Below are 10,863 nucleotides of genomic sequence, written 5' to 3'. Positions count from 1 at the left end.
AATTAAAATCCAAAATAAAAATATCATTCAGCAACATATTTCCACATTTAAAATTCACAAAAATCAATTAATATAATGAAAGAAGAACTTCAGGAAGCTTTCCCCAATCCAGCCCTCAACTCTAGTGCTACAATAGCTTGGAAAGCCCAGGGTTTAATGCTTCTCCTTTTTCCTTGTACTGTTGCTATGTTCCTTAGCTGCTACCCTCTTTCAAAGTTTTGCTTGTAGCAAGAAAAGGTCTGCTAAGAATAATCGACACATCTTTGTCAACTTTACCTTTTAAAATAATGAAGTTGACTGGAAAAATGAACTTATCTACTCTTACCAATATGTCTTCAATTTTACCTTTCTAATGAGCATAGGATCAATCAGCTAACTGCAATGTTACTGTAGTAGGTATTGCTTTTCCAATTCCCAGCTTCTTAAATACGACCATGGATATTAAGCTGATACTTGCTCCTAAATCAAAAAGTGTCTTCCCAACATAATTTCTAATTGAGAATGGGATAGTAAAACTCCTTGGGTCCTTCAACTTTGGAGGTAATTTATTCGTCAACATAGATGTGCACCTTTCAGTGAGAGCAACCGATTTGAATTTTCCCAATCTTCGTTTCTTTGACAATATGCTTTCTTGAATTTCACATAATTGGGCATTCGTTCCAAATCTTCTACCAACAGTATGTTGATGTGAAGTTGTTTAAGGACATCTAGAAATCTTTTGAATTGGAGATCTTGTTTGCGATTGTGGAACTGCTGAGAAAAAGGTGGATTTAGCTGACCATCAAATTGCTCAAATTTTTTTGTTGTGGCATTTCTGTCAAGAAAATTACCTAATTCTGCTTTAGTAGAGCTCTGTTTAACCTTTTTAGTTGCGATGTGCTTTTTGGGTTGTTCTGAGATTTTTTTATGGTTGAGATCTAAGTTATCAATTTCTGCAGCTGCATCTTCAACAACTTCACGCAACTGAGTCCCACTTCTGGGAATGATTGCCTTGCAATGCTTTTTTCCTATGATCCTCTCTTCTCAGCATCACTTGGTAGAACTCCTTGTGGTCTCGAACTCAAAGCATTTTCTATCTGCCCCACTTGATTCTCAAGGGCTCGTAAGGATGCGGCTTGACTCTGAATTACGACATCATTCTTAGCCATATATTCATTCAGTAGAGATTCAATAAATGATGAAGCTGATGACTGACCTTGTTGTATATTTTTTCGCGGCATAGGTTAATTATAACCAATCAGTTCACCCTCGGCATTCTATCTAGCAATAGTGTTTCAATTCCCAGTACCTTGATTATTCCAACCAAAGTTTGGGTGTTGTTTCCACCCGGGATTATAAGTGTTGGAATAGGGATTATTATTTTTGTTGAAGTTACACATGTAGTAAATAGATGTTGGGTTTGATGGATATTTATCAAACACGTAGTCTTCACCATAATAAACAAAAGATGACTCGATTGATTTCAGCTCTTGAACCACAGCTGGCTTTTACATTTTCTTGATCATATTAGCTAGAGAAGATACCTAGGCTGTCAGTAAAGTGATTGCATCAAGCTCAATGATGCTAACAACTCTCTTGCCAGTCCCAACTCATTTAGTAGGATACTAATAATCATTGTTTTCAATCCTTTCTAAAATCTCATATACTTCATTGTAGGATTTATCCAACAAAGTACCATTGGAAGATGCATCGACTACCATCCTTGCATGTGCATTCAAACCATTATAAAACATCACCATCTGAGTCCAGTGCTGGAAACCACGCATAGGACATTTCATAAGAAATTCTTTAAATCTTTCCCATACTTCGTACAGTGTTTCATCCTGTAATTGTCAAAAAAATATTATGTCATTTTTTAGCTTGGCATTCATGTTTGGCGGATTATACCATAGCAAAAACTTTTGTAAAAGGTCATTTCATGATGCCATTGTTCCCAACGTTTGGAAAAAATATTAGTGCTGGAAACCATGCATAGGACATTTCTTAAGCAATTCCTTAAATCTTTCCCATACTTCGTACAGTGTTTCATCTTGTAATTGTCAAAAAAATATTATGTCATTTTTTAGCTTGGCATTCATGTTTGGCGGATTATACCATAGCAAAAACTTTTGGAAAAGGTCATTTCATGATGCCACTGTTCTCAACGGCAAAGCATTAAGCCACACTCTTGCACGATCTCTCAAGGAATATGGGATAGTTTGAGCTGCAATGCATCTTCAAGAACTCCCTATTGTCAAAATGAATCATAGACTTCTAGAAAAAAGTCTCAAATGTAGTCTCAAATCTTTAGTTGGAAATCTGTTGAACTGTCCAACTGTTTGTAGCATCTGAAACACTACCGGTTTCAACTCAAAATGCTAAGCTTGTATGTGTGTTCTGACTATCCCTGGATTCAGGTCAACGAAAATTGGAACTACATGCTCTCAAATTGGCCTGTCTCGATCATCTATCACATGATGAATATGAAGATTAACATCAATACATTAAGATGTAATTGATCATTCAAAACAGGATTGTTCCCGTCCCTAACCATATTATGTAATTCTCTTCTCCTTTACAAAGTTATCTCGATCTCTAGGTTAAAAGGATACTCTTCGTTAATAGGAATGCCTCCACTCATGCACTGATGGCAAACCTGTAGAAATTAAGTAACAACTAAGTTAGATAAAACTAATAAAACAAAATAAAAATAACAAAACCAAATTTCACCAATTGCCAATCCCTAGTTATTTTTATTTTGTTTCATTAGTTTTATCTAATGATATGCAAGTCGTGCAAGTATACACGTCAAACAAGTAATAAAGTGATGAGTGAGATCATCTCTACAGGGATTAGATAGGTATAATTTAGTTGACTTATTATAATTAAGTTTGATTTAAAGAAAAATAATAATAAGAATGCAATGGAAAAATGAGAGAATGATAATGTATAAAATGTGTAAAACAAAACAACTAAATGAAACAAGAATGCCACGGTAAAATCACTATGAAAAAGGGTTGAGGAGCTACGATGTTGATTAGGACGGTTGGGATTTCTAATGAATCTACCTTCACTAACTATTAATGCCACAAAATAGTCATGAATACTCTACTACTCGATAGGTTTCTACAATAGTCTACTTCTCTCAAGAGCAAGACCTTGCATTACCTCCCCTAGGGCACTATATCTCTATAGGCTTTGAGTTCGGCTACAACTAATATTTTCTACCTTCTTTCGTATGAGGCAAGGTTCTATGTCTAGAGGATGCTATAAATAAGTGATTAATCTTTCACTCAAATTATCCAACTTCTATCCACTTAACCTAACCCTATCAAAATTAAGTTATTTTGATCAACCTGTCGCACATTCGTTAATGTACAACCTGCATATAACATGAAATATCATTGAATAAAATAGTATAAGAAACCAAACTTAAACTTTAAACATTACTAGAAATAATGGTTTCATCAAAGTAATCCCAAGCCTAAGAGATTTAGTTCATTGTTGGGACAATCAAGTTTGAGTTTAATACAATAACCAACATCATCAATAACAAATAAGCTTTAAAAGAAGCACAATAAGAAACAAAGGAGGAAATATGAGATGACAGCTTTTGCCTATCCAGCTCTTAACACAAGTAGCACAATGTCTTGTAGCTGCCAAAGATGATTGCAGTTGTTTCTCTGCTTCTTATATTGCCCTCGTTCTTGGCCCCTACCCATTACTCTCAATTTTGTCCAAGGCTATTCACCCTAATTGGGGTTCCTTACTTGGCTTTTATAAGCTTCACTTTCTAGGGTAGGTCCATCAGCCCACGATCGTTCATTTATTTTCCATGTAGATATGTCTGGTACATGTACATGTGGGACCGAGAACGGTACGTATTATGTTCTGACTAGGCATCTTCTCAACATTGCCACGGCATTTGTGTTGGCAAACTGTCCATACTTTGCCATGGCAAACCTTCAACCTTTGCTCTTTTTTCTACACTCTACACTTACCAAAAAATCGCCAATCAAATCCCTCCCACAAGCAGTTAAAAGCAACATGTAATAACAATTAAGTGCAATCCATGTTGTTTAATGCAATGCTTTAAAAATGTCAATGCAATATCCTAAATGCAACTAAAAACACTTAAGTAGAGGAAATTAACTAAGTTTAAGGGTATGGAATATAACTCTTTTCAAGAGTTATCAATCAAAAACCTAGTTGAAGATGTGAATTACATCAGAAATAGGGATGGAAACCCTTATTCAAATACATATAATCCCAGCTAGAGAGATCACCCGAATCTAAGATGGGGAGGAAACTAATGAGCAGATAGTAATTTAAATCAAGTTAAAAACACTAACTACCAGCCTCATTATTTGTAGAAACCCTAGGACAGGGTCAACCCAAATGATCGTAATGCCTGTGGTCAACGGCTCGACAAAATTGAAGAAAATATGTTGTCAATGAGAACTGATGTCAAACAGGTGTAGTCTGAGTGCACCAATTCAACAAGAACATTGACAAAACTCGAGTATCAAATGAGCCAATTGATGAACATGGTGGGTGACATCAAAAACCAAACTGGCACAGGTACTCCTACCAACATAGAAGATAATCCACGGAAAGAAGGTAAGAAGCATGTGAAAGCAATTTCACTCTGCTCGGGCAAAGTACTGAGTAGCCCAAAAACCACTACTCAGAAAATCATGGAGAATAATGAAAATCCTTAAGAGGTATCCCTAGAAGCAGAAAATATGCTAGAATTAGAAGAGGTAATCACACCGGCAGTAGATATAGAGAAGGAGGAAGTAACTAAAGATTCTATTGGGACAAAAATCTCATTCCCTTCAAGACTAGAAGAAAACCAAAGGTGGGATGAGGATGAATTTGTAAGTTTCCTAAACATATTTAAAACATTGAATGTTAACCAACCTTTAGTTGAGTTCACTGAAAGAGGTCCAAAGTATGCCATGTTTTTAAAGGAGATGATGGCTAGGCGTAAGAAAATTAAGGTAGAAGAACATGCTACATTAAATACTTCCTATAGCGTGATTATTTCAAGACAGGTACCTCAAAAATTAAAAGACTGGGGGAGTTTTACTATTCCCATAGAGATAGGAAGTATTCACTTTAATAGAGTTCTATGTGATCTAGGATCTAGTATTAATTTAATGCCTATATCAATTTTTGAAAACCTCGGGTTAGGGGATCTGAAAACTACTCAAATAATGTTATAGTTTGCTGATAAGGCTTTGGTATATCAAAAAGGAGTATTGGAAGATGTGTTAGTCAAAGTCGAAGTTTTATTATCCCCACAGATTTTATGGTACTTAACTTTGAAAAAGATCATGAGATACCGTTCTTATTAGGAAGACCCCTTTTAGCCACTTTGAGATCCACCATTAATTTAGAAAATAATGAGCTAAATATAAAAATTAATGGTGAGACTGAAACTTTTAAATGTGGCTATCAATTAATCGAAGAAAATAAGAGGAAGTTAGGGGAACAATGTAACAATATATTTTTTTCTAACGTCCCCGGGTCAAGGGACGCGCTTCTTTTTATGAATGCAGAAAGAATAAACAGGATTAAGGAAAGGGACAAATGGGTACAGGTGGAATGGCACGATGGAAGATGGACCAATACCGACAAAATAAAGAAATCTGCCATCGTTGAATTAGTGACACTGTCAGATGACCTCGGCAGTAAAACTTAAAAATTAGATGAATTGATGTTTAACTGTTGTAAATTATTGTATATATAACTAATCACCTAGTTTAGATTTTGAATTTTATTTGGTGTAGGCTCATCTCTAAACTGAGACATCCTTAAAGCTAGAAGTTTTTAGATGAAATAGAGTCAGTGTCACAACATCGACCCAAGGAGTTGCGGCATAGCAGACAATTTCCTCTATACCTCTAAACTGCAGGGTGTGTCGCTACAATGAACCCTTAGTTTAACCTCCAAACAATGAACTCGATAGAATAATCTTTATTTAACCCTTTAAAACCCTATTTCCTAACCTAAACTATACTTAATTCTAATTAAAAAACCTCTTAACCCCTAGTTCCCCAAACTCTCTCAAACCCCACAGAATCTCTTAAACCATAAACCCCTAGTTTCTTACACATTCTATTTATTTTTCACAAAATTTTCAACCATATTTGGGGCAAAAAGGAACAGAAACATTCGGAGAATGTAAGGAATTCAAACAAACTTTGATTAAAGGTTAAGGGTTCCTAAATTTTGGAAACCTGAATGTTGGAAAATATTTTACGGAACTTCAAGGAAGAACTTTTATCCAAGAGAAAGGATTCGGTCCGTTAATGGTTATGTGTAAGGACATATGGCATTTAGTTAGATATCATAGGTGGGAACATTTTTGGATGATTTCGAAAGAGAATGGCGTGGCTTCGATTCTTCAAGAGTTTTATACATCTTTACGGGACCATGAGTTTAGAAACACTGAAGGCCGTATGTGGGATATGGTACTTGTGCGTGCGAAAAAAGTGCAAGTAACCCCTTGAATCATTTGTGATTTTTATAATGCTCCATATTATGAGAATGATTTTATAGATGAAACCGATCTAAAATACTTCTAAGATATAAATATGGACTATATTATAAATTTCTTGACTGAAGGTAGGGGTTAATGGAAATATTGCACAGGCACCAATATCCCAATATCCTTTCATCAAAAAATCAAATTCCATGAGCCTAAAATGTGGATCCAATTTGTATTCACAAGAATCATACCTGCTTTAAATGTTTCTAACGTTAAAACTTTTAGAGCAGTATTGCTCATATGTGACGACATTATGCAGAAAGGTAGGTGTACACATGACATCCACTGAACAGTCACTAAACCCGCCCAAAAGTGTTATTGGCGACACCTTGTTCCAACAGTATACAAAATTATGAGCCAAACAAATACAGGATTGGAACAAGCGACAACAAGAAGCGATGACTACACTGGCTCCATCACAAAGGTTGACACGAGCTTAGCAAGATGAGTACATCGGTGAAAGTAGTCATCCAAAGCTTGATTAGATGGTACAGTGGACACAAGAGTTGGGACCAATATTCCAAGAATTCGCAAGACAAAATAACATTCGGGTCTCCAATTACACACCTTACATGTTCGGGGTGACAAATGCATAACAAGAAGGAGAAGTGCATAAAAGCAAAGAGAAAGGAGAAGATGAGAAGAACGATGGGAGTGAGGAGATGGATGAGGAGGACGACTGAACTATTTTACTTTTATAAAGACGTGTATTAATTATTCGATGATTTTAATATAGACTTTTTAAGAATAGGATTAATAAGTAGAATTTTTGTTTTGTTGCACCTTGTCAACTTTTTTTATATAGTAACCCAACATGAAGGAGACAAACAATTCAAGCTAACATAATCAAAGGAGGAAGCACCCACCATCAACAATTGGAGCGACCATGATCAATTGTTTCACTTCCTTCATTATCTATTACTGGGCTACACATTGAGGACAATGTGTCAACTAAAGTCTGGAGGGGTAACATAGAAAATTTGCTTCAAAATTTTACATTTTTTTATTTTTTTATGCTTTATCTTGTAGAAATATAAGTGACAGGTTAGGAGCATGTACATAGGTGGCTTGTGTTTATGAATAAATTTGGCATCATGATAGGTGATTTTAAATTTTTAGTTATTAGGCTACTAAGTTCTATATCTTACACTATAAATAGGTACTAAGCAATCAACTGTACCAAGTGATATGGAAAATACAACGAAACGAGCATGCTAGTACGAATAATAAATAGTTGAATTTGTATTTGTTTGGTTGATTAAATTTGTGCATGTTGAGATATTTAGGGATAACCTAAGGCATTGTTTGGAACACATCTAGAGTGAAAAAGTTTTCCTAATTCTATTTCACCTTTGGTACCAATTTTTAAGCCTGATGACACTTCTTGATGAACCACATTACAAACTTTGAGCCTAAAAATGTCAAATTGTATTTTCCTTTACTCTTTGGTCATGCACTACACGATTATAGACATCTGGCCATACATATTGAGGTTTAAGTAGATACATCATGGCAGAGTTTGTAAAAATATAGTGAAAAATGAAAGACTAGTGTGATATAGGAATTATAGGTTAGCTTGAAAGTACAAAACAAAAAGAAAAATTCAAAAAGAAAATCCATATGAGTAGAAAAAATTCCTGAAAAGTCAAAAAAGCATTCTTGAGTGAGACGAAATTGAAACAGAACAATGATAAAGTCACAACAATAGAAAAAACTCGTTCATTAGTGCACAAAACCCGTAGGCTAGCCATTGTTAGTATGTTATTCTATGATTTCCTATATGGAGAGAGAAGGAGAAATAATGCGATGAGTGGGTAAGGGTCATTAAGGGGGAAGAATAGGGATCACTAAGGGGTAAGGGTCACCTGTCTTAAGCTTCAGAACGTTACAAGCTGAAAATTCCTATGTGACTTTATTATCCTTATACATGAATGGACATTATACTAGACATGTGCATAAATGACTATTTGTTTTCTAGTCGAATAATTGAAGTACTTGTATGATTTGTCGATGCATTCCTATAGGTGAGACCCTTAATACTGGTATAATTTGTAACATACTGAACTTAGATGCTTGAAGGCAAATGTGGTAAGTCAACTATGTAAGCATGAAATGCCTAAGTCATATGCTCCAGAGTCGATTCTTGTATCATGCTTGCTCAAGGGTCGTCGTGTTTATTTGTCATCTTAGTTTGTGTTGCTTAAGGACAAGCAAAGACTTAAGATTGGGGGAGTTTGATCTGTTGAAATTCGGTGTGGCAGATTAAACTAGTTTTCACACTTAAGGAGGTTGAATACAAGACTTTTCATTAGATTTTAGTTAGGTTTCTTTAATTTTACTTACTTTCAATAAAATGTGCAAATTAAGTATTTTATTGACCTTAAGGGCTGAATGAGGCCTAAGGGAGACCTAAAGTACTTTGTAAGTATGCAAGAGACCATTATAAGACATTTCAAGATGATACTGGACACTATGTCGTATGACAAGAGGATTGATGTTGCAACATAAGGAACAGAATGAAGAAAACTCAAGTCTGCCTTCAATGTTGCAACAGGGACTAAGGGTGTCGCGACATACCCCTGAAGATGGCTGCGGAGGAGCATACTGGTTGCTATGTCGCGTCACAAGTCCTAATGTGGTACGACATCATCTCTGGGGTGGAAATTAAACACAAAACAGAGGTGTTTTGGTCCACACAATTGAACTTTAAGCTCAGTAGCATCAACTGGCCTAGGGTTAAGGACAACAACCACCTAAAGGCTATAAATAGGCTCCTTTGGCACATGTTAAAGATACCTTTTAGCTAACCAAGTTTTTTCCATTATATTTGGTTTAGTTTTCTTTCTTAGGTTTCTATAGTTTAGATTATTTTTTAGTTGTTTTCTTTCAAAAGATCTGAATTGTGGAATCCTTCAACTCTGTGGATTTACGCTTAATATCAATACAATCAGGCTCTTTCATTTACTTTATCTTCTCAATTTGATTAGCATGCTTTCCTTTTACATCAATTATATATTGTTTATGAATGCCATGAGAAAATAATCCTTCTATGGGGAATTAGTGAGTGGAGGTATGATTTGATAACTGTTTTGTAGGGTTACTCAACGAATTAGTTGTTTGGGAAAGGGAGAACAAGAAACAAACCCTAGGCCTGACAACCCCAAGAATTCATCAATGTGGGAATTAACCCATAATTTGTATTGCCCATCTGTGAACACCTTAACCCCAAACCTTCTGGATTGTGAGGTCAAAAGATAAGTAGTTCTTGCTAACTAATTATGTTCGTAGAAGATCGAAAGATCTGGTTAGGGTAGCGACTAGTTGATTGACGAGGAACCCAAAGCGACAGTTGATGGAGATTACCAGAGCGAGCTAATCGCCCAAAATCAGATTTGATTTATTCCTTTTTATTCTCTTAAATTTTATCTTTTTATGTTGTTTTAATTTTATCATTATAAAAACCTGCAAAATCCTTTATTTTATATTCTTCGTACTATAACTGAATTTAAAGTACTAATTAGATCTTTTATTGCTTAGGTTATAATTGATCTAGCGCTTGCCTCCCTTAGCTACGATCCTTGGAGTACTCACCCACTCCGTTGTAAAACTATATTACAACTAGACCCGTATACTTGCGAATATCACCTCGTAATTCTATATTTTATTGTTGCATTCACACTTTAGACATTAGTTCGTCTAGAGGCGATCAGTTTTGTATCATTTAGTAACACCCGAGATCTAAACCCTGTGACTCGGGTCAGGTTAAGGGTGTTACAAGTTGACTTGTAACAACCTTACTCGACCCATTCATCGGATCCAAGTGTCTCCATCGGATCTCGACAAATTACACTGTTTAGTGTCTGAACTCTAGGCTGTAAGGGAACTACATCAATATATCATGTTCATCTCCATGGAAAAGTTCCTAAGGTACCCCCATCCTATATGCATGAAACCTTCCTAACAAACTCCTTGACCCCATACGATTTGGCTTGGTCCCTCCTCAAGTTCCTTATCCCGCAGATCCTACAACCATAGGTCAAAACCTTTGTATGATCATATTGAACTTAGTGAGTTCCTAATTTACATGAAATTAGTTCCCATCTTATAGAGGTTTTAAAAAAAAGAACTATATACAAAAAACACCTTGGCTATTTGGAACATTTCTCTTAACCCGTAGTGGACATTATATCATCCTCGAGCCTATCCATTAGCGGATGGATTGTTGAGCAATCACCTTTCGACCATTCTATTAGCCTTTGACCTGCCTTAATGGTTCCTCTAAATGTTTCACCATCTCCGTAGACTCTATCCTTTCTCTTACTTATGTT

General features: G+C 35.6%; 2 non-coding genes across 2 annotated transcripts; both read left to right on the top strand.

Moving 5' to 3' along the window:
- The first annotated feature begins 1,755 nt into the window (after positions 1 to 1,755).
- On the top strand, positions 1,756 to 1,862 carry LOC128035746 (small nucleolar RNA R71). The gene has a single exon (XR_008192296.1). It is a non-coding gene; the product is annotated as a small nucleolar RNA R71 (small nucleolar RNA).
- A 100-nt stretch (positions 1,863 to 1,962) lies between these two features.
- Positions 1,963 to 2,069, top strand: LOC128035700 (small nucleolar RNA R71). The gene has a single exon (XR_008192251.1). It is a non-coding gene; the product is annotated as a small nucleolar RNA R71 (small nucleolar RNA).
- Positions 2,070 to 10,863: the final 8,794 nt, after the last annotated feature.

Source organism: Gossypium raimondii, chromosome 12 (assembly GCF_025698545.1).
Source record: "Gossypium raimondii isolate GPD5lz chromosome 12, ASM2569854v1, whole genome shotgun sequence".
Lineage (NCBI taxonomy): Eukaryota > Viridiplantae > Streptophyta > Magnoliopsida > Malvales > Malvaceae > Gossypium > Gossypium raimondii.
The sequence above is the reverse complement of the archived record's forward strand: the minus strand, read 5'-3'. Positions and strand labels throughout refer to the sequence as shown.